This window comes from Staurois parvus, unplaced genomic scaffold, assembly GCF_062004578.1.
Source record: "Staurois parvus isolate SC_StPar_1 unplaced genomic scaffold, SC_StPar_1.0 ptg000668l, whole genome shotgun sequence".
Lineage (NCBI taxonomy): Eukaryota > Metazoa > Chordata > Amphibia > Anura > Ranidae > Staurois > Staurois parvus.
This window is the reverse complement of record NW_028318464.1, coordinates 2,813,350-2,839,754: the sequence shown is the minus strand read 5'-3', so window position 1 is coordinate 2,839,754 and position 26,405 is coordinate 2,813,350. Positions and strand designations below refer to the sequence as shown.

The 26,405-nt window shown below is 44.4% G+C and overlaps 1 long non-coding RNA gene across 1 annotated transcript in view; it reads left to right on the top strand.

The window, feature by feature from the left end:
* The window catches only part of LOC149447839 (uncharacterized), a 98,521-nt gene extending 89,361 nt beyond the window's left edge, over nt 1-9,160 (top strand). Inside the window, exon 2 of the long non-coding RNA XR_016305815.1 lies at nt 8,883-9,160. This is a non-coding gene — a long non-coding RNA (uncharacterized LOC149447839). The remainder of the gene's footprint in view (nt 1-8,882) is intronic.
* Nucleotides 9,161-26,405: the final 17,245 nt, after the last annotated feature.

The following is a 26,405-nucleotide window of genomic DNA, read 5'->3' as shown; positions in this document are numbered from 1 at the left end:
TGTTTGAAGGGAAACAGGCCTTTGGTGGGAGAGGTTAGGAGTACCTGTCATTTATTTACATTGCTTTGTGATTTGTGTTCTAAGAGTACTAGAGTATTTGCCAGGTCTGAATTTCTGTATAGCCAACATAGGCTGTGGTCTAGGGTAAACCTGACAACTATCCCTCGTTTGGAAAGACAAGCCTTCTTTTTCCTGTGGATTGAAATCTACATAGACTTGCCCTTTGTGCTCCTCAGGGTTTACACTGTGGGGGGACCTATGGGCACACTTTAATGGTTGGCTGAAAATTATCACTGCTGCATCAGCTTTTTTGTAAGTTTGTCAATGTACTAATGTCACATAAATTTTGTGTGTGTGTGTGTGTATATATATATATATATATATATATATATATATACACACACTATATTGCCAAAAGTATTGGGACGCCTGCCTTTACACACACATGAAATTTAATAGCATCCCAGTCTTAGTCCGTAGGCTTCAGTATTGAGTCGGCCCACCCTTTGCAGCTATAACAGCTTCAACTCTTCTGGGAAGGCTGTCCACAAGGTTTAGGAGTGTGTCTATGGGAATGTTTGACCATTCTTCCAGAAGAGCATTTGTGAGGTCAGGCACTGATGTCGGACAAGAAGGCCTGGCATGCAGTCTCTGCTCTAATCCATCCCAAAGGTGTTCTATCCGGTTGAGGTCAGGACTCTGTGCAGGCCAGTCAAGTTCCTCCACCCCAAACTCGCTCATCCATGTCTTTATGGACCTTGCTTTGTGCACTGGTGCGCAGTCATGTTGGAACAGGAAGGGGCCATCCCTAAACTGTTCCCACAAAGTTGGAAGCATGAAATTGTCCAAAATGTCTTGGTATGCTGATGCCTTAAGAGTTACTTTCAATGGAACTAAGGGGCCAAGCTTAATCCCTGAAAAACAACTCCACACCATAATTTCCCTTGCACCAAGCTTTACACTTGGCACAATGCAGTCAGGCAAGTACTTTTCTCCTGGCAACCACCAAACCCAGACATTGGATTTCCAGACAGAGAAGCGTGATTGGTCACTCCAGAGAACACATCTCCGCTGCTCTAGAGTGCAGTGGTGGCATGCTTTACACCACTGCATTCTATGCTTTGCATTGCACTTGGCGATGTAAGGCTTGGATGCAGCTTCTCAGCCATGGAAACCCATTCCATGAAGCTCTCTATACACTGTTGTTGTGCTAATCTGAAGGTCACATGAAGTTTGGAGGTGTCAGGAATGGACTTGCCAATAATGGTGGGACTCACCTGCCTTGTGGGCTGCAGTACCAGGGCTGGCCAGCGGGTGCTCTCAGCAATCAGAGACTCACCCCTGCAATCAGCCAAACACCTGAAGCTGATTGCAGGGGTTGTATTTAAGGAATGGCCAGACTCACAGTCAGGGCCTTGGTGTGTGTTTTTCCATGGGCCCCTGTACCTTGTATCCTATATTCCTGTTCCTGTCTGACTTGTTGCTGACCCTGCCTGATCCTGACCTCTGCTGACTTCTCCTGCTTGATCCCTGGCTTGTGACCCTGACCATTCTCTGCCCGACCCTCTGTACCACGCTGCCCGTGAGTTACTGAACCCAGCTTGTGACCCCGACCACTCTCCCGCCTGTTCCTGGTACTCCGTTTGCCCGTTTGCTACCAACCCGGCCTGCCTGACTACTCTTTGTATTGTATGTATTGTTATCGGTGGGTGGTTTGGTTTGTTTGCACTGTGTTTATGTTTAGTTTTGCACTGCGTTTTGTATTGTTAGTCTTAATAAATTATATTGTTTATACCATATCTGAAGCCTGCGTTTCCTTGTGTCAGTCCACACACCTCTGGTCATACCTGGAGCCCTGACATTAAAAACGGAGTACCAGGCAAACGGAGTACCAGGAACAGGCGGGAGAGTGGTCGGGGTCACAAGCTGGGTTCAGTAACTCACGGGCAGCGTGGTGCAGAGGGTCGGGCAGAGAATGGTCAGGGTCACAAGCCAGGGATCAAGCAGGAGAAGTCAGCAGAGGTCAGGATCAGGCAGGGTCAGCAACAAGTCAGACAGGAATACAGGATACAAGGTACAGGGGCCCATGGAAAAACACACACCAAGGCCCTGACTGTGAGTCTGGCCATTCCTTAAATGCAACCCCTGCAATCAGCTTCAGGTGTTTGGCTAATTGCAGGGGTGAGTCTCTGATTGCTGAGAGCACCCGCTGGCCAGCCCTGGTACTGCAGCCCACAAGGCAGGTGAGTCCCACCATTATTGGCAAGTCCATTCCTGACAGGAGGTCTTTAGCTATTGACTCTGCAGACAGTTGGCAAAGTCTGCGCACTGTGTGCATCAGCATGAAATTACCCCGCTCTATCATTTTACCTGGCCTACCACTTCATGGCTGAGTTGCTGCTGTTCCCAGTTGCTTCCACTTTGTTATAATTCCACTAACAGTTGACCGTGGAATATTTAGTAGCAAGGAAATTTCACGGATGGACTTATTACACAGATGACAACCTATCACAGTACCACACTTGAATTCAGTGAGCTCCTGAGAGTGATCCATTCTTTCACAAATGTTTGTAGAAGCAGTCTGCATGCCTAGGTGCTTGATTTTATACACCTGTGACCATGGAGGTGATTGGAACACCTGAATCTAATGATTTGGAGGGGTGTCCCAATACTTTTGGCAATATAGTGTATGTTACTATATGTGAGCATATTTTGTGATGTGTATATTTACATTTCAGACTAACCACCATCTTCCCCGGAAGAAGATTTGTTGAAATCAAAACATGTTGGGAAGCATATTTTAAAGTGATTCATATTTTAAATTGTGTCAACTGCAATAGTCTCTTTGTAACATATGTACAGTATGTGGGGTGGTCTTGATTAAATAGACAGCATTGGGCCATTTTTGACAATATAAATTTATCAGCCAAAATACATTTATGATAACATATTTTATTTCATGTTTAATAAAAAATGTTTTTGTAATTTTATTATTTGTGTCCAGTCGGTGTGCCTATATAATCCCAGTCGGGGATTTTTATTTCTTTCTAAGAGTACTATTAGAGATGTGGCACCCTGGCAATGATCAGACGACTTTTTGTAATGATCAGCTTTTATTTTTTGGGTAAACCCATTATCCCAAAAGGAAAAAAAATGTTTTCTGCAGTGTTAGCTGCAGTTCAGCTTCAATTTGTTAGTGTATCTAAATCTGCTAGTACATCTAACACTCCCCTGTCCCTAGACTAACAATACTGCTGTCCAAAGGTGTCCCCTGTGCCAATTCATTCAGAGTGAGAGCTCTCAAATACAAGAGAGGTATTATTGGCCAGACCACCAGGTGAAAAAAGAAGGGAAAGAAGTCTAAAAAAAACGAGAAACTAATGCAGCCACCACATATAATGATTAGTAAACCGGAACATGTCCCATTTTTTGTTTTGGGTTTAATACCACTTTAAGATGTCCTAGTGTGTTTTTCTGGACAGGTTATTTCACAGGAGATTGTGGAGAATGATCTCTATATCTCAGCAATCTGTGTTACTTGTTTAAAAAAGCTGATGTAAGCAGTTCACCACTGTCCATAGTCTACAGTTCACAAAGTCATCACTGCAGCAGGGGCTGGGGGTAGCTTTACAGAAAGTAAACAAATATAGATATCTTTAACAAGTTCCCGACAAAGCTATAGCTAAAAGACGGCTACAACACGGTCGGCTAGTTCTGGGAGGATGTCCATGGATGTCAACCCAGAACCATGCCCCCCGTGCCCCCTGGGGTTCGCACTGGGCATGATCTGTGATCGCTGTGTCCTTCAGATCCAGGTAAAGGGCCAATCAGAGCTGCCTTTTATCATGTGATCAGCTGTGTCTAATCACAGCTGATCACAGTGCAAATAGGAAAAGACGGTTATTGGCAGTCCTCTCCTCACGCTGACAGTGCGTGAGAAGAGGAGAGACGGTAAGTGGGATTTCTCAGAGGGGACATCAATACTGATCATCAGGGCACTTATCATCAGTGCCCTGATGATCAGTGTAGCCCCATCAGTGCGGCTAATAGTGCCCATCAGTGCTGGCTATCAGTGCCTCCTCAGTGCAGACTGTCAATGCCCATCAGTGCTGACTGTCAGTGCCCATCAGTGTTGGCTATGAGTGACCATCAGTGCCACTTATTAATGCCCATCAGTGCCACCTATCAGTGCTGCCTATCAGTGCCTCGGGAAATGTCTTGACGTCACATCCAACAAGCCCCTCTCTACGCGTTTCATCACTAGACTTCCTCACGGAGCTTGTTGCATGTGACGTCAAGACATTTCCCGAGGCTGTCGGCGGTACACGAGCTGCAGCAAGCTGAATTCGTCTGTGTTTACCCGAACGCTGTTATTGCTGGAGTCGGCTGGGACACCTTGTTTGTGAGTGGATTACTTTGTTTTAATAAATATATGTTTTAAACGTACTGCACCATGAATTTCTTCTCTTAATTCCCCGAGTACTGCTATTACTATATGAAGAGGCGGTGACCAAACAAAGAGAGATTCCACCTCCTGCAGAGTATTGCTCCCAGACCATTTGAACATTGTTGATGAATTTTCTACAGAGCATCGCTCCCAGAGCAATAGCGCTTATGCTGGTTTATAATTTGATCAGCATATACCGTATTTGCCGGCGTATAAGACGACTTTTTACCCCTTGAAAATCTTCTCAAAAGTCGGGGGTCGTCTTATACGCCGGTATACGGCATACTGACACTTTTTAGGGGGGCGGCGGGTTGCCGCCGCCGCCCCCCCCCCCTTCCCCCAATGGAAGGGACACTAAGTACAGGGGTGGGCAGCGGCTGTTTCTTACCTGGTTCCGGTCCCACGACGATCCGGTCCAGGAAGCGCGGCTGCGCCTTCAGTTCGGCCACTGGATGTTCGTGCGGCTGCTCGGCTCCGCCTCCTCACCAGTGATTGGCCGCCAGAACTGTAGCTCAGGAAAGGCACACAGGCGGCCAATCACCGGCGAGGGGGTGGAGCCGAGCGGCCCCGCGAAAATCGAGTGCAGGACCAGCAGGTAAGTGGTCAGTGTAGAGGTGCTGCTGCAACCACATATGCTGGCTGCAGCAGCACCATACGAGAACAGGGTCAGCAAGTGTCAGTGGGAGGAATAGTGCCCCATCATTGGTGTCACTGATACCAATGATGGAGCACTATTCCTCCCACTGATACCAATGATGGGGCACTATTCCTCCCACTGACACCAACGATGGGGCACTATTCCTCCCACTGACACCAACGATGGGGCACTATTCCTCCCCCCCACTGACACCAATGATGGGGCACTATTCCTCCCCCCCACTGACACCAACGATGGGGCACTATTCCCCCCCCCACTGACATCAACGATGGGGCACTATTCCCCCCCCCACTGACACCAATGATGGGGCACTATTCCCCCCCCCCCACTGACACCAATGATGGGGCACCATTCCTCCCACTGACACCAATGTTGGGACACCATTTCTCCCACTGACACCAATGATGGGGCACTATTCCCCCCACTGATACCAATGATGGGGCACTATTCCCCCCACTGATACTAATGATGGGGCACTATTCCCCCCACTGACACCAATGATGGGGCACTATTCCCCCCACTGATACTAATGATGGGGCACTATTCCTCCCACTGACACCAATGATGGGGCACTATTCCTGCCACTGATACCAATGATGGGGCACTATTCCCCCCACTGATACTAATGATGGGGCACTATTCCTCCCACTGACACCAATGATGGGGCACTATTCCTCCCACTGATACTAATGATGGGGCACTATTCCTGCCACTAATGCCAATGATGGGGCACTATTCCTGTCACTGATACCAATGATGGGGCACTATTCCTGCCACTGATACCAATGATGGGGCACTATTCCTGCCACTGATACCAATGATGGGGCACTATTCCTGCCACTGATACCAATGATGGGGCACTATTCCTGCCACTGATACCAATGATGGGGCACTATTCCTGCCACTGGTGTGCATTGGAAGAGGGGTAGTCTTATACGGCGAGTATAGCTCAAACACTAAATTTTAGCAGGAAAAGTAGGGGGGTCGTCTTATACGCCCAGTCGTCTTATACGCCGGCAAATACGGTAGCTCTGGTGAGTTTATTCATTTTATTTGGTGGTGGATTCAGTCACAGTGAAATTGTTGAACACGGAATTTTGACATGTTTATTTATGATTATTACCAGTTTCCTTTGGACTTTATTGACACAAATAATTGGACACATTTTTTCATTTTATATTTTTATATATTTTTTGATGTGACGGACATTTTGATTTATTTTACACTGTTAGATATCATGAGTTCTTTATAAGCACATTCCTATGTTTAATTGATTTATGCACCTTTTTCTGGGTTAGGTTTGCAGCTTCACATATAAGTTTGTTTATTTTGTGAGAGATATATATTTTGTCGCTATTCTTATATAGTTCCCAACAACAGAAAATAGTGGTGTCACCATTCTGGTTTAATAACAAGCTTAACAGAATGGCAAAACGTTTAGCAACCCAGTACACGTCTACCGTATTTTTTACAGCTTCTTTTTTAGCAGTTTAGGCAGAGATCAGCTTTAGTATTCAGGTTTGATTTGCGATTACCTTTAAAAGTCATGACAGTTTAGTTAATAGAGCTGTCCAAGTATTAAAACAGCTGGGGAAATATATTCCCCCCACAAAGTTAGTAATAATGTGCATATGGCATGTTAAATTCACAGTCATCTGTTGTCTTTCTAGATGGTGAGAAATACTGTTTGACTAGTCGGTAAAAATACTGTGGAATGGGAACTGAAGCTGGGAAAAGAACCAAATGTATATTTTCCTATCTCACCGAAAAAAAAAAAAATCCTCTTTCACATTTTCTACTAATAAGGTCACGGAGGGAGAACAAAAACTGTTCAATTATTAATTGACAATATCATTATGTGTCATAGCAGTGTGTGTGTAAGAGCCAGGGTAGCTGGTCTGCACAGTGCAGGCTGCCTATGCACAATAGTGGAAGGTTTGATTAAATATTGATGTACACTAATTGGCTACAGGGTCTGAGGATGGCGCAGGCTTTGTAGGGATCATTTGTATTCCTGCTTTGGAAAAAGGAAAAAACAAACCACCATTTTCACATTTCAATCACCTACCTGCTCATTTTCCTACCCTCGGTCTTTTCCCCCAATCACTTCGCTCCCCTGTGTGTTCATATTAACATAACGTTAACCTTGCCATACTTCCTAAAGCACTCAGAATCTGCTGACATTTCTGTACTATTAGTCCGACCAAGAATAGACTCCTTTTACTTTGAAATGGACCCATGTCTTTGTTAATTGCCCTGCATCCCCTTTAACCTGGCCTCCTGCCTCTCACACAGGGTTATAAGTGGAGCCAAGCAGGAGTAATCTTTCCATCGCTCGTTAAACTGACAACGTAAGTGAACAATTAATGATTAACAAACATGGGAAAGCAGGGGGGTGCAAAGTCAATAAAGGCATTGCTATAGGCTGTGTGGATGCAGGGAGACCATATGCTGCATACACGATATTGCTGTTAGGTGCGCGCAGGCTGCTGCAGGATTTCTAAAAAGTAAATGACAGCGGATACAATTTCATTTTTAGACTTAGCAAAGATCTTTCTGATATTTATGCACACAAGAGTATCATTGCCAGTTGGGTGACAATCCTCAAGTATGTGCAATGGCAGAGACAGCAAAGGATTCCTGTGCAATCACCCCCTCCCAAGTCAGTTTGGGGAATAGAGAGAACAGGGTAAGTTCAAGGTCTGACAGCAGGAGGGATCCCAGCTCTTGGTCAACACTCTCATCTTGTATCAAAGCCCTTTAGTCCAGGGGCCTTTCTAAAAATGTAGAAAACTACTGCAGTCATCCCAACTGTAATAACTGATCCTGTTGGATATTTCTGTAAATTCTGGTCAACTGCATTTGTTATTCCAAGTATTAAAGCTGATAAGCAGTCAAACAGCTAAACACACAGACAAAATACAGTACATACATGAGAACTGTTATACCTGCCAAAAAGATTTGTATTTCTGGCCATCCAGACCTAAGATTTACACTGCTCTGAAAAACAGTAAAATCCTGCAAAAGTAATTGACCTATTTTGGGACCCATCAAAAATAAATAGGCTATGGTGCACAACAGAGCACTACTTGGTATGGTGTAGTATAGTAGGCCTTTGTTGTTCTGGTAGTTAGTGACGATGTGTTCTTGCCTAGCTTGTAAGTGCATACAAATGAGTTTGGAAGCCTTTTTTTTATTATTTATTCATGGCTAAAAAGAGATTTTTACTCAAACTATTAGTGCAATTTAATATATCTATTTGCCCTTTTGTTTTCTATGCAAAGTACTGCTTTAGGTAGATTCCCTATCCTATTTGTTTCATTATACCACAAAAAAAAGCAAAGCCATCATAATGCCTGTAATACCCTTCTGTGTGTTTCTGTGCCTTTTCTTTTTTTTTAATTAATTCAATTCAGCTGAACATACCTGTTGATCCTGCCAGTGCCCCTTTACATCTGTTAGCCATGGCAAAGATCTGCAGAATCATCTAACCTCTACAGTTTTGCCAACTCATGTGAGCATGCTCAGTAAGCCATGCATAAAGCTTACTTTTCCTTTCTTTTTATGATTTGACCGGTAGGGACCAGCCTGCCCTACTATGAATGGCTGGGACAGGAGGGGCCACTGTCAATCAAATACTGCTGGTGTTGCTGGTGACGTTGGTAGCTGGGAGTCTGACTAGGCGAAAATCATACAACAAACAAAATCACGTGTTTCTCTGTATATGTGTGGAAATACCTTTTGAATACCATTGGAAATTATTTTTTGTATCTACAGAATGGTAATACATCCCTGAGGAAGAGATTGCTTTGAAAATAACTTGAAACGCATTGGATACCCTATGGCTGAATAAACCGACAATCAGGACATGATGGTTGTGTGGTGTAAGAATCGGCAATTGGGAATACTACTGTATGCATGACATGTATTATCATACTTAAATCTGTCCTTTTTTTGTATACAAATGTGATTCCTCATTTGAAACAATGGTTTGTTTTTTATGGAAAAAGCTTTTATGAAATAAGTAATAAAGACAAAGTGATGTTTTAACTTTATTTCAGTTGTATGGCTCCCTTTAAAATTCTTCTTTAGAGGTGAATAATTTTGAATGTATATTTAGGCACAGCCACACCCCATGTCACTTGGACTTCTTTTCTTGATGATAACGTTAATTTGATAACTATTTATTCGGATCTTGGATATATTTTATGCGTTATTAAAAGGCTTTGTCTGATCATTGTACAATTAAAATCAGATCTCCCATCTTGTGTGTTATATGTCTGCTATTGCACACTTGGTTACTCAGGTGTCCTTGTGAAGTGCTTTGTGTTTATGCTTCAGTCTGAGATAAAGAAAAAAATGTAGCATATGTAAGGCATAATAAAATAGAGCGATGAATGAACTTCATTTTAGTTAGGGGTTGTTCACACAGGCAACCAGGGGCAGCAAAAGCAGACAGTTGAGCTGCAGGTTTACTGACCCCCGATCATGTACATAAACACAGAAATACAGCCATTCAGGGATGTACACATGAAAAATACTCTATGTACGGAGGAGGTAGACCTTACATATATTTACCTACCATTCACAGAGCGCTTTTCATTGACGGAAGCTTTAGTACATGTCTATGAATGGAGGAGGGGGACAAAAACGACAGATATAGTCAGCACTCTTGACGAGTGCCTATGACAGGTCCAGCAGTATTAACCACCACAGCATCCAAAGATTACCACTGTATGTGTGTTGGGGAGGGCAGAGGAAGGAAGATTTTAAAATGTACCAGTACAAGGAGCACTTCTCATTAAATGTAAGTACCATCGTTTGTACTTATTTAAAGAATATTATTATTATTATACAGTATTTATATAGCGCCAAAAGGTTTGCTCAGCGCTGAACATTAAAGTGGGGGGACAGAACATGAGTCAATACAGTAACAATACAATACACGAGGGGTTCGAGGGCCCTGCTCTTTCGAGCTTACAATCTAAGAGGGAGGGGGTAGAGGTACAGGAGGAAGTGGCTGTGGGGGATGGAGTGGTAGGAGGAGAACGGCTGTTAGGTGAGGGTGGGGTAGGCTTCCCTGAAGAAATGGGTTTTCAGGGTGCTCCTGAAGGTGAGGAGGGTAGGTGACAGTCTGATGGATTGGGGTAGGGAGTTCCAGAGGATGGGGGAAGTCCTGGAGAAGTCCTGCAGTCGGGCGTGGGAGCAGGAGACCAGGGAACTAGACAGTAGGAGGTCTTGTGAGGAGCGAAGAGCAGCACGGGTAGGGTGGTATTTGGGTATCAGGTCAGTGAGGTAGTTTGGGGCAGCGTTATGAATGACTTTGTATGTCAGAGTTAGTCATTTGAATTTAATGGGCAATCGGGAGCCAGTGAAGGGATTGGCAGAGGGGGGTGGCAGAAGTGGAGCGGTTGGTTAGGTTTATAGGTCTAGCCACTGAGTTCAGGATAGACTGGAGCGGGGATAGCGTGTGTTGGGGTAGGCCGGTGAGAAGGGAGTTGCAGTAGAAAATAGCTAAACTTAAGCTGTAAACCTCATCACATCGTCATTAACTCTGCAGCCATTTTTAGCCTTATGTAAAATTTTAGTTGCTGTGCAAGGAATCATGAGAATTAAATGTAGAGAAGGTTTACAGCTGATAAAGAAGGACCAAAAATGACACTGTATATGGTGCAATCTGTCATTAGAATTAACACATCAGTTTTTGTTATTCCCATGCAAATTTTGATTACTTGTTGATCCTGACAGTGGATCTGTTGATTTTCCACTTCCTGTAATCGGGTAATAATGCTGTTTGTTCTGCAGTAAAATTAGGGTAGCATTGTCATTGTCTGGGCAGGGTCATTTTGGATGGATATATAGTTTTGGATGGATATGAAAGTGTAACTTAACCTACAACAGTTTGATAACAATTAATGTTCTTTAACAAAAGAACATACAGTACTGTGAAAAAGGTTTAGGCAGATGTGAAAAATTGCTGTACATTAAGAATGCTTTCAGAAATAGAAGTATTCATAGTTTACTTTTATTAGTTAACAAAATAGAAAGTAAATGAACAGAAGAGAAATCCAAATCAAATCAATATTTGGTGTGACCACCCTTTGCCTTCAAATTAGCATCAATTTTTCTTCTGCTGAGAAATACAGGCACTTATCTTGAGGCAGTCCACATCTACAGAAGATCTGTGGCTAGTTCTCCAAGATGTCTGGAACAATCTACAGTCCAGAGCACTTGCTGCCATTTTTCTGCACCTCAGTTCCTATGTTTTCGTTCATAGTTAAGTCACTTTGTCTTGTTTCTACGTCAGAGGTATGGCTTTTTGGACACAATTATTCCATGAAGACCACTTCTGGCAAGACTTCTCCACACAGTAGATGGGTGTACCCGGGTCCCACTGGTTTTCTCAAGTTCCGTGCAGATGGCACTGCTAGACATCTTCCGGCATTGAAGGGCAGTAAGCATAATGTGTCTTTCATTTGCTGCATTAAGTTTCCTTGGTCAACCACTGCATTCATGGCCCTCAACATTGCCCATTTATTTGTGCTTCTTCAAAAGAGCTTGAACAGCATATCTTGAAACCCCAGTCTTCTTTGAAATACTTGCCTGGTAGAGACATTGCTGATGCAGTATAACTACCCTGTGTATTGTTGCTGTACTTAGTCTTGCCACGGTGTATGACTCGTGCAAGTTTAAGAACTGAGGCTGGTTTGAAGTCAAAGGGTAGTCACTACAAGTACTGATTTGATTTAGATTTTCCTTCTGTTCACTCACAATACCTAAAATGGTTGCATAGTAGTGTACACTCCACAATAATAATTATGCTATCATAATCACTTGAACTCCTGCTACAAGAAGCTACTTCAACCTGATTCGCCACTGCACGATGGACGTTCCGCAACAATGCGCCCTGAGAAACCTTTCACCTCCCTCACCTGACCACCACTCCACCTACCCTCCTAATATGCCACCTGTACTCCTCCTCCTCATACTCCTCTCTTCCATTCCCAAAATCTCCTCTCCCTACCCCCCTACTCCCCCAAAACAACTATACATCGCACCCTCAATACTTCCATCTCCCAACTACGGCTCTCACCACCTCCTCCTAATACTCCACTCTCCCACCGACCCACACGCCACCACTAGCAGACTCACACGCTCTTGCACATCCCGCTCCTATGCCACCTTTCTCACCCTTCTTCTTCTCCTAACCGCCGGGGACATCTCCCCGAACCCTGGTCCCTCACCACCTCACTCACCCACTAGGCACCCTCCTACTCCCACAAACTGCCGCAACCCCTCAACCTAATACCTGTCCCCCGGCTCCCCACATCCACCCCTACATTCTCATGTGCACTCCTGAACGCCCGATCGGTTTGCAACAAGCTCACCGCCATCCATGGCCTCTTTATCTCCCACTCCCTCAACCTCCTACTGGTCACCGAAACCTGGATCCAAGCCACTGACTCTACCTCTCCTGCGGCACTCTCCTATGGAGGTCTCGTCTGGGCCCATTCACCCAGATCGAGCGGTCGTAGAGGTGGTGGGGTGGGCATGATCTTGTCACCGTTGAGCACCTTCCAGGTTCTCCCAAACCCCCCCTCTCTATCCTTCTCCTCCTTTGAGGCCCACTGCATCCGGCTAGTCTCTCCCACCTCTCTGAGGATTGCAGTAATCTATCGGCCTCCTGGACCCGTATCCCGCTTCCTTGACAATTTCTCCGCCTGGCTACTCTTCTTCCTCTCCTCTGAGCTACCCACCATCATCCTTGGAGACTTCAATATCCCTATCAATGTCAATAACCCGGCTACATCCCAACTCCTCCACCTAACCTCTTCTTTTGCAGTCACACAGTGTACACAGTCCTCCACCCACTCCGACAGGAACACCATGGACCTTGTTTTCTCTCATCTCTGCACCCCCCACAACCTCACAAACACCCCCTTCCCTCTCTCTGACCACAACCTCATTACATTCTCTGTCACCCCGTCCTCAAACACCTCCCCCCCAAATGTCAAACCATCACCAGCCTTAACCTCCACAACCTTAATCCTGCCCCTCTCCACTCTGCAGCTGACTGACTTTACGACAGTATCCTTCCACTGTCCTGACCTGGCCACTACCGCTTATAACAACTCGCTGTCAGCCGCCCTAGACTCCTTAGCACCCTTAACCACACGTAGCATTAGACCCCGACCGCTTCAACCCTGGCAGAACAACCACACCAAAAATCTTAAACGACGCAGTTGTGCGCTGGAGCGACTATGGCGCAAAACGAGATCCTCTCAAGCGTTCACCCTTTACAAATCCGCCTTCCTCACCTACACCTCCTCCCTCCAAGCTGCCAAACAAGCCTACTTTGTAACCTTCATCAATACCCTCTCCTCCAGTCCTTGCCGGCTCTTCTCCACCTTTAACTCCCTACTCTCTCCCCCCCACCTCCACCCAGTACCTCACTCACCGCCCACAAGATTGCTAACCACTTCCAAAACAAGATCGACACAATTCGCAGGGACATCGCCAATGCTCAATCTTCCACACCACCTAGCCTCCCTCCCACGATAACCCCCTCAACACTCCCCTCCTCTGACCTCGCAACTGCCCTGACCCCCACCACACCTAACATCCCGCACACTAAAACCCCCCCAACACTCCACCCCCTCGGCCTTGCTACCAATGAAAAGGTCATTAAGGTCTTCTCAGAAGCCCGCTTCACCACCTGCCCCCTTGACCCTGTCCCCACACAACTCCTCCGGTCACCCTCCTCCTCCATCCTACTCTCCCTCACCCGCATCTTCAATCTCTCCCTCTCTACTGGCATATTCCCCTCCCCCCTGAAGCACGCGCATATCACTTCCATACTCAAACAACCCTCCCTGGACCCCACCGACCTGAACAACCTTAGACCCATCTCCCTGCTACCATTTACATCCAAACTCCTCGAGCGCTTAGTCTATAATTGCCTAAGCTCCCACCTCAACGACAACAACCTCCTTGATCCCCTACAGTCTGGCTTCCATCCCCTACACTCCACCGAAACCGCCCTACTCAAAATCACCAATGACCTGCTAATCGCCAAAGCTAATGGCCACTACTCAGTCCTCCTACTCCTCGACCTCTCCGCAGCCTTCAACACAGTTGACCACCCCCTTCTCCTTAAAAAACTATACTCCCTTGGCATCAGAGACTCCGCTCTCTCCTGGCTCGCCTCCAATCTATCCCTGTGCTCCTTCAGTGTTACTATAATGCTGCCACCTCCCCCTCTCTCCCCCTCTCTGTTGGGGTCCCCCAAGGCTCTGTCCTCGGGCCCCTTCTCTTCTCCATCTACACCTCCTCCCTTGGCCAACTGATACACTCCCACGGCTTCAACTACCACCTCTACGCCGATGACATGCAAATCTACCTCTCTACCCCTCACCTCACCCCTTCAGTCTCTGCCCGAATCACCTGCCTACTGAACGACATATCAGACTGGATGTCACTCCACTTCCTCAAATTAAACCTTTCCAAAACCAAGCTCCTAGTTTTCCTCCCAGCCCGCACCCCCCCCCCATCCCCTCCATCACGACCAATAACTCCACCATCAGTCCCACCTCGCAAGTCAAAGTCCTAGGTGTCACTCTAGACTCAAATCTGTCCTTCCAACCCCATGTCCAATCGCTGGCAAATTCATGCAGGCTCCACTTCTGCAACATCTCCAAAATACGTTCGTTTCCTAACCCCAGACACTATTAAACAACTCATTCACTCCCTTATTATCTCACGACTCGACTACTGCAACTCCCTCCTCACCGGTCTACCTCATCACAGACTATCCCCGCTTCAGTCTATCCTGAACTAAGCGGTCAGACTCATCCACCTTACCAACAACTCCGTATCTGCCACCCCCCTCTGTCATTCCCTCCACTGGCTTCTGATTGCCCAACGCATAAAATTCAAACTACTAACATTGATGTACAAAGCTATTCATAATACTGCCCCAAACTACCTCACCGACCTGATATCCAAATACCACCCAACACGTACTCTTCGCTCCTCACAAGACCTCCTACTCTCTAGCTCCCTAGTCTCCTCCTCCCATGCCCGACTCCAGGACTTCTCCCATCCTCTGGAACTCCCTACCCCAATCCATCAGACTGTCACCTACCCTCCTCACCTTTAGGCGCACCCTAAAAACCCATCTCTTCACGGAAGCCTACCCCGCCCTCACCTAACAGCTGATCTCCTCCATTCCTCCTACCACTCCATCCCCCACAGCCACTTCCTCCAGCACCACTACCCCCTCCCTCCTAGATTGTAAGCTCGAAAGAGCAGGGCCCTCGAACCCCTCGTGTATTGTATTGTCACTGTATTGTGTCATGTACTGTCCCCCACTATAATGTACAGCGCTGAGCAAACTTTTTGGCGCTATATAAATACTGTAAAATAATAATAATGTGTGTGTACTGTAAATTGCCTCCAGCATTACTGCAGTTTCTTGTTGCTGGAGGCTGTCATTTTGTTGAGACCCAGAGCAGTCATTTCCTTATTGGAAACTCTCCCCCTTTCATTGGTCTCAAAAACTATATGTCACATTCTTCAATTAAAGTATTTACATTTCCAGTCTTGATTGTATATCTTGGTTTAGCTAGAGAGGAAGAGTGACAAACGCTTTACAGTGCTGATATTCACAGGCAGCCCATGAGGGAGAAAGGAGAGAATATCAGGGAGATGAGATAACTCACGCTCCTTGTACATATAACTCTTTTGTGTCTCCCTGGCAGCAGAGTTTATTCTGTCATCTTCCCTGCTTTTCTTTTTCTTCCTCCCTAATCTGTGTTCCCTCACAAAGTCTGTGTTGCTTTCTTCCCCCTTCAGCAATGGTAAATCTTAAAGCAGTCAGCAGACTGGCTTTTAGTGGCTTTTAGTGGCTCTGATTTTAGACACAGTGTCGAGAATAGAGAGCAACTGAACATGTGCAGAGCAGGTTGAGACAGTGAATTACTGAATTTCAACCAAATAAGCACTTATTATTGTTTTTTTTTTGTTTTACATACACTCTATTGCCAAAAGTATTAGGATGCCTGCCTTTACACACACATGAACTTTAATGGCATCTCAGTCTTAATCCGTAGGGTTCAATATTGAATTGGCCCACCCTTTGCAGCTATAACAGCTTCAACTCTTCTGGGAAGGCTGTCCACAAGGTTTAGGAGTGTGTCTATGGGAATGTTTGACCATTCTTCCAGAAGTGCATTTGTGAGGTCAGGCATTGATGTCGGATGAGAAGGCCTGGCTCGCAGTCTTCGCTATAATTCATCCCAAAGGTGTTCTATCAGGTTGAGGTCAGGACTCTGTGCAGGCCAGTCAAGTTCCTCCACCCCAAACGTGCTCATCCATGTCTTTATGGACCTTGCTTTGTACACTGGTGAGCAGTCATGTTGGAACAGGAAGGGGCCATCCCTAAACTGTTCTCACAAAGTTGGGACCATTAAATTGTCCAAAATGTCAAGGTATGCTAACGTCATAAGAGCTCTCTTCAATGGGACTAAGGGGCCAAGCCTAAGCTCTGAAAAACAACCCCACACCGTGATCTCCCCTCCACCAAACTTTACACTTGGCACAGCGCAGTTAGGCAAGTACTGTTCTCCTGGCAAATGCCAAACCCAGAAATGTCCATCAGATTGCCAGACAGAGAAGTGTGATTCATCACTCCAGAGAACACGTCTCCACTTCTCTAGAGTCCAGTGGCAGCGTGCTTTACACCACTGCATCCGATCCTTTGCATTGGTGTGCACCATTGGTGTTGTAAGGCTTGGATACAGCTGGTCGGCCATAAAAACCCATTCCATGAAGCTCTCTACGCACTGTTGTTGTGCTAATCTGAAGAGCACATGAATTCCGGAGATCTTTAGCTATTGACTCTGCAGACAGTTGGCGACTTCTGCTCACTGTGCGCTTCAGCATGCGCTGACCCCGCTCTGTCATTTTTCGTGGCCTACCACTTCGTGGCTGAGTTTCTGTTGTTCCCAGTTACTTCCACTTTGTTATAATACCACTAACAGTTGACATATTTAGTAGCAAGGAAATTTCACGGATGGACTGATTGCACAGGTGGCAACCTATCACGATACCACGCTTGAATTCACTGAGCTCCTGAGAGCGATCCATGCTTTCACAAATGTTTGTACATTCTACATGTCTAGGTGCTTGATTGTATACATCTATGGCCATGGAGGTGATTGGAACACCTGAATCCAATGATTTGGCAGGGTGTAACAATATTTTTGGCAATATAGTATAGCTATACCTGCAGAAAGGACCAGTCTAAAGTGATCTCTTGGGACTTAGTTTTCTGACTAAAGTTCCACTGTAAGTAAGTGGCAATCAAATTGAAGCACAACTAACCCTTTTTGACAGATTGTTAGCAGTTAAATCAGCAAACCTCAAACCTTATGAATAAAAGCTGATTCTAAACACCCCCTATCAGTTTTAAATGGTGTGTGTCCTAATCCTGTAAATCAAACAAACAAGAGATCCCTGTGCTCAAATCCCAACAGCTAGTGCATGCATTTATCCATCAGGTGCTAAAGGGGTGTAACCACATTAACTCTAGAAATTCTGAAGGACCCTCTGCACACTGGTATATACCCTTTCAAGCAAACTATGCAATAAATAGGGATATTTAGTTCACACATATTGCAATACATGCTTAAGCTGGCCAACTGCGTCAAAGTAATCCCTCTATGGCCAGTCCTACTCTGCTCTGCCTACGCAAATGCTACTGTGGACACAATGCTAACATAGGGGAAAGGCACAATGGGGAGAGCTACAAGGTTCAGAATTTCTAATCCTGTAAATGTCACTTTTGCTGGATAGCTTAGCCTGTATGCAGAGGTGAAGTTAAGTTTAATTAAAAGCCTGTACCTTAAAAAGAAAATAAATTAATTTACCGTATTTTTCGCTCCATAAGACGCACTTTTTTCCCCCAAAAAAAGGAGGGAAAATGTCAGTGCGTCTTATGGAGCGAATATGGAGCGGCCGGTCCGGTATTTCCACTGCCGCTGTGTCAGAATACCGGGCCGGCCGCTCAGCTCTACAGCGGGACCTTAGAGATGACTGCTGACCTTTGGGGAGGGAGGGGGAGCGGGTACCTGAATTTGACAGGTACCCGCTCCCACTTCCGTGGAGTTGTTCTTTCATCTTACCCGTTCCTCTATCCAGCGGCGCGGTCTTCCCGGCTTCTGTAGTGTGGGCATGACAGCCGGGTGTCAAGTGCGCATGCGCAAGAAGCGGTGCTTTTTGTGAATGGTAAGGCGGCACCTGGGACACATGACAGATCCCAGAAGCCGCCGGACCAATCACAAAGCGCAAGTGCTTCTCGCTCATGCGCACTGGGCACCCGGCTGTCATGCCGAGCGCCATTACAGAAGCCGGGAGACAGCGCGCGGCTGGATAGAGGAACAGGTAAGATGAAAGAACAACTCCGCGGAAGTGGGAGCGGGTATCTGTCAAATTCAGGTACCCGCCCCCCCCCCCTCCCCAAAGGTCAGCAGTCATCCCCTGTACTATCCAAAGTCTCTGGTCATCCCTGTGCTGTCCGCAGTCTCTGGTCATCCCTGTGCTGTCCGCAGTCTCTGGTCATCTCCTGTACTGTCCGCAGTCTCTGGTCATCTCCTGTACTGTGTCCGCAGTCTCTGGTCATCTCCTGCACTGTGTCCGCAGTCTCTGGTCATCTCCTGCACTGTGTCTGCAGTCTCTGGTCATCTCCTGCACTGTGTCTGCAGTCTCTGGTCATCTCCTGTACTGTGTCCGCAGTCTCTGGTCATCCCTGTACTGTGTCCGCAGTCTTTGGTCATCTCCTGTACTATGTCTGCAGTCTCTGGTCATCTCCTGTACTGTGTCCGCAGTCTCTGGTCATCTCCTGTACTATGTCTGCAGTCTCTGGTCATCTCCTGTACTATGTCTGCAGTCTCTGGTCATCTCCTGTAGTATGTCCGCAGTCTCTGGTCATCCCCTATACTATGTCTGCAGTCCATTAGTTCAGAATTTTTTTTTCCTGTTTTCTGCCTCTAAAACCTAGGTGCATCTTATGGTCAGGTGCGTCTTATGGAGCGAAAAATACGGTACTTAATATTGTCATTACATATGTTAACCCCATACATTTAACAGAATACATTGTGTTTTTTACTAAGGTGGTCCTTTATACATCACAAGTATAGCTCAAAGGAAAGCTTAGCAAATGTTCTATGAAAATAAATGGAATAAACTGTGTTTTTGTATGTTTATTTAAAAAATGTAATGCAATGTTATGTTAAACTATAGCCACAGACCTTGGTTAGCAGAAGGCAAACTCCACACTCCAAGGCCATGACTTACAAAGGTCTTGTGAGTCCCACTACTACTATTCCAAAGGCCCGTGGGTCATAAGGCATTCTCTGGCCGACAGTTTCTAACAGATTTCGTATTAGAAACAGTGATACATATCAAGCAACAAACATGCTGGATCAGTGGTAATTAAAAGGAGAATCGTTTTATTATTGTTATATTGGATTTTTTTTCATCAGCACAAAGTGCAAGCATTTCCTACCAATAGCTCATTTACTTTGTGCCTCTGATTCATAATTCATTCAAAAGTCCCTCGGAGAGTGATGACCTCTCTCTTTTGATTAGACAAATAAAGATTACAGTCAGATCTTCAATTAATTATTTTCTCTTTCAGAGATTTTATTTTGTTCTGTTAACATTTGTGCAAATTTTATAATTAAATATTCCAGTAAGCCTGCAAGCTTCTACGCCAATGTAACAATTCTGACACTCTGCAGATGTGTTTACTCAATCTGATGCAAATATGCAGAAACAAATATTATTTTCAGGTATAGCTTTATTGAACCTCTGGTTCTCAGCCAGTAGTATCTAAGATACTTCTCTATGTCACATTAATGACAGGATTATAGTCTAATTTTTCTTTAACAAAATGTTATGTAAACTGCATTATTTGTGGCCCATTCATGTCACTATGCAAAAAAAAAAAAACCTCATAGAAAAAACATGCATACGTATGCATGCACTTCGCAACACATTTTTTTACCCCTTACTTAAAAAGAACTACAGTGAAAAGTGTTTCCTTTGAGGTCATTTCCTTCTTCCATGGGATTTTCATTGTGTGCTGTGTGGAATCTAGGTGAAGAATTTCCCATGATTGCTAACAGACATAATTATTGTACTTGCCATCTCAATTCTAGGATGATGTGGTCATCACAGGCATCGTTTCTGGGTACATCTGCTGATGTCAGTATGACAAAACAAGGGACAATTTTGGACCCTCATATTACATCTGGTATATTTACAATTGATTGTACAATGTTAGTTTATAATGGAAATAAAGCAAATGGAAGGAGTTTTGGCAGTGGTTAAACTCCTGCATAGTAACTCCCACCTAGGGGTGTATTATGGGGATGGGTCACCATTTTATCTATATATTCTCTGTTTGGGGCAGAGCTAGTGAGACATGTAGGAAGAATTAGTCTTTGGTGGACATCACATAGGGTAGGGGAAAGATGATAAGAAGTTAGTCTGGGGAAGGTCTTGCGATGCTCCTATTTGAAGGGACTTAAATTAAGACTCGGAGGTGAAGAGATGTTGGTACTCTGGAACGATTGTGCAAAACCCTTGATTTTTGGAATTAGGTAAAGTGCTGGAGAAGAGGGGAAGAAGTTTGCCAATGTGCTGTGTTATGGAACAATTCATTATGGTTTAATTAAAGTATTAGAAAAGCAGGTTGTGTGGACAATCCTTTATTATAAACCCCCCTCAGGTATGTTGAGTGGAGGGCTCTAGGCAGGTGTATAGGAGCGACCAACATGACAGAATAGCTTCCTAAGACAAATATGTGCATATCCCAACCAAGTCCTGCATAAGAGAGAACAGGGGAGGTACCCTTAAACAGTTTGGTGGGAAATGGCAGCAAATTCAGGCCACTTACATATATGTACTGTATATAGCAGGCAGCAAGAGGTATTAATGGTTTGTGTTGCATGTCAACTAACATACAGTATGTATTTCCTTTTGTTCTTGAGAATAACTTTCACCATCTTCTGGAACTATTGATGCATGTCCTGCAAATTCAGAATGCAAATTACAGGAAAGCAGTGTTACCCACTGAGCATCTCATCATTATTCTATTGATAATATTCAAGTCATGTTTTGATCCTTATTGTATAACTTATTCCTCTTGCATTCCAAATGACAGCCATTCATAGTATGTCCCCAGTCTAACTGGTGGAATAAGGCTGGGCATCATGCCAGCTCATGCCAACACCAAGAATAAAAGACATTTATTATCTAAATTGATCTGCTGCTCACAAGTGTGGCTGTAAAGTATTTGTAGTGTGTTTTTGTTACCAAGTAAAATTTCACATTTCTCTCTGAGAATTTAGTTGGAAAAAAGCGTGATTTCTGTGATTTATTTATGTCTCGACAGGTTTGAAATACTTAAAATTGTTACAGAACGACATTGTCTTTGGCAACCTTTAATCTTTTTATGGAAACAATGTACCACCCTCAAAGAGTGCTCAATTAACTAAAGTGTAATAAAAACAAAAGGTAAATATATCACTGATGCCAAGCCCAGCAATAAAAAATATATTTACTTCTTATAACATATCTTCAACCTCAGGAATAGCATAACAACAGACTTGTGTAATAAACACTGAACTATGGTTGATTTAGAAACAATGTATATCAACATAACACACAAGAACACATTTTAAATTTGAAAAAAAATATGAAGGAAGAGTAGGGTCTCATTGGTTTGCTAGAAGTATTGTTGGGATGTTGTTGTTGGTGGTGGTACACGTATCTACTAATGGATGAGCCTAGGAGGGGCATCCTGCTGGTATGAAGTCAAAAAGATGTAACATGTCATGGAGTAATGCCCCCATTCTCGCTTTGTGCATTATATGCAGCAGATGGATGAACAACATATCTAGATAATAGTTAGACCCTCACATCTGTTTTTTTTTCTCTAAAAAAATCAAATAACATCCATGAGCTCATTGTTCTGGGTGTTTCTACAGATTGTAGGAAAAGAACACATGGATGTGCTTCTTTCAACAGAAGTGTGAATATTTTTCTGTGTTGGAGCAGAAGGTGATGTTCCTTCAGGTTCCTGGATGACCAGGCTGCTCTCCTGCAGTGGGGAATTAGTGTACTCATCCTGGTCATTTGGTTGCTCTGCTTAGGTTCTGCTTCATCCTACTGATCAAAATAACTAAAAAAAAAAATAACAAAGAGTTAACAGTTTGGGACAAAATAGACATCAAAACATTCCTAGCATTGTCGACCTACTGACAAAGATCCATGATTAGCCTCAAAAACTCCTGGAGTTGGTAGTGAACATAGATGTTATGCCTCTTGGCTCCTGACCCACTGCTCTGTTCTTTCTTTTGTTGGAGGAACTCTTTCACAAAGCTACCTTTAATATGTAGCACTACCCCCTTAGGAGTTGCTAGAAGATTTGGTTCCATCTATAGTCCTGCACAGCCAGGCAACACACTTCTTCACACAGTCTTGCATCCAGAGTCAGAAATCAATCCTTGAGCTTTGGTTTTGTTGTTTCATTTAAGGGTTTTGAACTGTGATAGGGTTAAGAGTGTATAGGATGCCCAAGGGAACTAGTGAACTGAGGACAACTTCCTGGAACTATTTACAAGCCTTTTCTGCAGTACAGTCTCTGTTGGAGAGCTAGCCAGCATCTCCTTTGTGTACCACCCCAGACTCTAGATGAACTTCTCTTCACCCAGCAAACTGGAGGTATCCCTGAGCAGGGGATCCGGTTCCTGTCACTTTAAAAGATGAATAGTCACTGGAAGATGGCTAATCTGGTTTCCCACCAGAGTGCTTATTCCTCTGTCCACCCTGGGGGTGCAGGGGTACTCACTCAGATCCTCTCCTGTACTCCTTGTGGGTTGGTGACTGCTACCAGGCCTATCAGCTGGGCTTCTACTTCCCTGCCACATAGGTGGTCCTCTCTAAGGGGGCCGGTGAGCTCTGAGCTTTCCTCCTTTCCAGCTCCAGGCCTGCAGGTAGGCCCCATCCCACTGGGCCTCCTTGCAGCCTCCTTCCTTCAGCCTCACATCCTCCTCACTGTTTTCCACCTGAACTCTCCCACCAACTAAGCAGGCTCCAACACTTTTAAGGATGTCCAGCCCCTTGCCAAGCCTTCTGTTAGGGATTTGCTAGGACACCTCAAGAGTGTAAGCATGCCACTCAGATGAACCCATTGCCTCTAGGGCCTTCCTTCAAAGCCCAAGAGCAAGGGCAAATTCCAGGTGGGCTGGCCAGCAGAGCCTCTGAGCCCCCGACCAAGATTTGAGTAGAGGGAGGCTACTCAGCCTTCCTTACTAACAATTAAAACACTAGCTCCCCCTAGCTAAACTAGGAGGGTTCTACAAATACTTCTCCATTTTGTATTTAGGGATTCCACTGCCAAACCAAAAGCCTCAAACGGTATCTCCTGGGGTTTCTTTACCCCAACAATGCATTATTGGATAGGGTTTGGTTTCTATGTTGAAATTAATCCTTTTTTTGCTATTTTTTAACTAATAAAGATACAAGAAGTACAAACAACTTCAAATGTTGCAATCCATATTGTCACTCACTAGTGTCTTTCTGTCAGGACTACCTCATTTTCTCCCATTCTGTGTAAATCTGTTTGGTCATCTTTTCCCAAAACATTGCTTTCCACGTGTTGTCCTTATTGGTGGCAATGACCATAGATCTCTGGGTGTTGTTGTACTAAATAGATGAATGCATCCACAATTAATCATGTCTTCACATCCATTGCACACTTTTTTGTTCTGGGCATTTACAACTCCTCTGCATACTTCCCAAAATACAGACTCCTAGCAGTCAAACTGTGTTCCAAAAAATGCAGCCTGCTCTACCTTTTTTAACCACACATCATCATGACACAATAGTGTGAACTACAGTTATTGCAAACCATTCATTTTAATTGTCTATGCGTTTGAAATGTGTTTATGAAAAATAGAGGGCAATGTTGGAAAAAACATGAATAACCATTTAGAATGCAAATGTTATATCCTTCTTGGGGTATTTAATGTGAATATTTTCCCAGACTATGCAAATAAATGTATTTATAGTAAAACAATTGTTCCCCTATGTAGCTTTAGAGCTATAGACATGGCAGAGAAATTTGTCTTCAAAGTTCACAACAGAGCCACTGAAATGTTTGCTCTTCTCCTATTAGTTTCTATTGCAACAGAATCATGGCAGAGCCCCCCCCCCTCCCTCTATGTGTTTATAACCTATTAGAAACCTATTTGTTGTGATCTTTGGGGATATTTGAGAATAGATTACTTCACAGTACAAACAAATACATAGGTCAGTGAGGGCTTATTTTAAAACTCCAATACTGCTTTTTAAGAATATGTAAATAAATAAAGCTGAAGAGCAGGCAAAAACTATATAAGGATATTAGCTAGGTAACAGTAAGGTACCTACAATTACATGATCCCCATTTGGGACTGCTGCTTCTTTCTTGGAAAATGGTATTTACATGCAGCCTTAGCCAGTGATGTTACCATTGAATTTCCAGTGATGAATCTGACAGGGCTGGAGCACAGCAGTTATAGTGAGTTGCTCACATTACAGCTCCTCCATTCATAAAATGTCTTGTATTCTGTGACTGGACAAGGGATTTTGTTTGAGGATTGTGACATTCATCCGTCTATAAGATACGTCATCCAGTTAGGGTTACACCTACTTTGGGGTCCATTCAGATTTATTCATTCTCGTACGGTGCATTAATACACAAATCTTAATGCGCCTTGTGTCATGTGATATTTTGCATTGTGTTAAGGTAGTTTATTTTTAATGGGCAGTCAACGCACATGGACAGACCAAAAAATGGACATCCGGCATATTTTCTGATGCAATGCACCACAACGGTTTTGAGTTACCATGTGTTGTCATTCACTGCAACTCATGTGCTTCAGAGCTACATTGCTGTCAGGGCTCCAGGGTATGACCAGAGGTATGTGAACTGACGCAGGGAAACGCAGGCTTCAGATAAGTTATAAACAATATAATTTATTAATACTAACAATACATAAACGCAGTGCAATAGTGAAACATAACACAGTGCAAACGAACCAAACGAAACCACCCACAGATAACAATACATACAATGCAAGCGTCGTCAGGCAGGCCGAGTCAATAACAATTGGGCACGTAGGAACAGGAGGAGCAGGCAGAGAGTAGTCAGGTAACGAGCCGGGTACAGCAACTAACGGGCAGGTAGGTACAGGGGGTCAGGCAGAGAATGGCCGGGGTCACAAGCCAGGGATCAACAACAAGTCAGGCAGAGGCAGAAACAGGCATCAGGAACAGGAATGCAGGTAACAAGATACAGGGGCCCAGGAAAAACGCACACCAAGGGACAGACTGTAGGTCTGGCCATCCCTTAAATACACCTCCGTAATCAGCTTCAGGTGTTTGGCTGACTGCAGAGTTGAGTCTCTGATTGCTGAGAGCACCCGCTGGCCAGCCCTGGTACTGCAGCCCACAAGGCAGGTGAGTCCCACCATTACTGGCAAGTCCATTCCTGACAATTGCTTTAGTGTGTTGGGGTGTTTTGCGCATATGGTGCATTACCGCAATGCACCATATATGCAAACTAGGTTTCGGTCATTAATGTCTTTGCATTGCGGATTATATTATTTCTGTTATATATGTATCTATAATGCAAATGTACATAAATTAAAATTGACAAAGAATGCAGGAGACCATCATGGGGGTCAGAAGAAATAAAAAATTGCATGTGCTGTCCAGTTGTGATACAAGTGTGACCCAAAGCCAGCCATATAAAATGATGAGTGCGGGGGTACCATGAAGAGAACAAGACAAACTATGTCTTGGTGGGGTTACATTTTTTATAATATTGATTACTAAATCATAGCACACAATCCTATAACAGACAGTTGTATTTGTATAAATAGGCTTATAGTACTTCATCCACAAATAGCCTACGTGTTGATTTTGTCCATCGTGTCCAGCTGCTTGCGCTCAGAAAGGAGTACTATTCAACAGGTCATAGTCACCGCTTTGTTGACAGATTTTCTTGTAAACAGGTTGCAATTTAATCATTTAATGTTTAACCACTTGCCCTCCTGAGGATTTACCCCCCCTTCCTGGCCAGGGCATTTTTTGCGTCACAGCGCTGTGTTGCTTTAACTGACAGTTGCGCGGCCATGCAATGCTGCACCCAAATTAAATTTTAAGTCCTTTTTTTCCCACGAATTG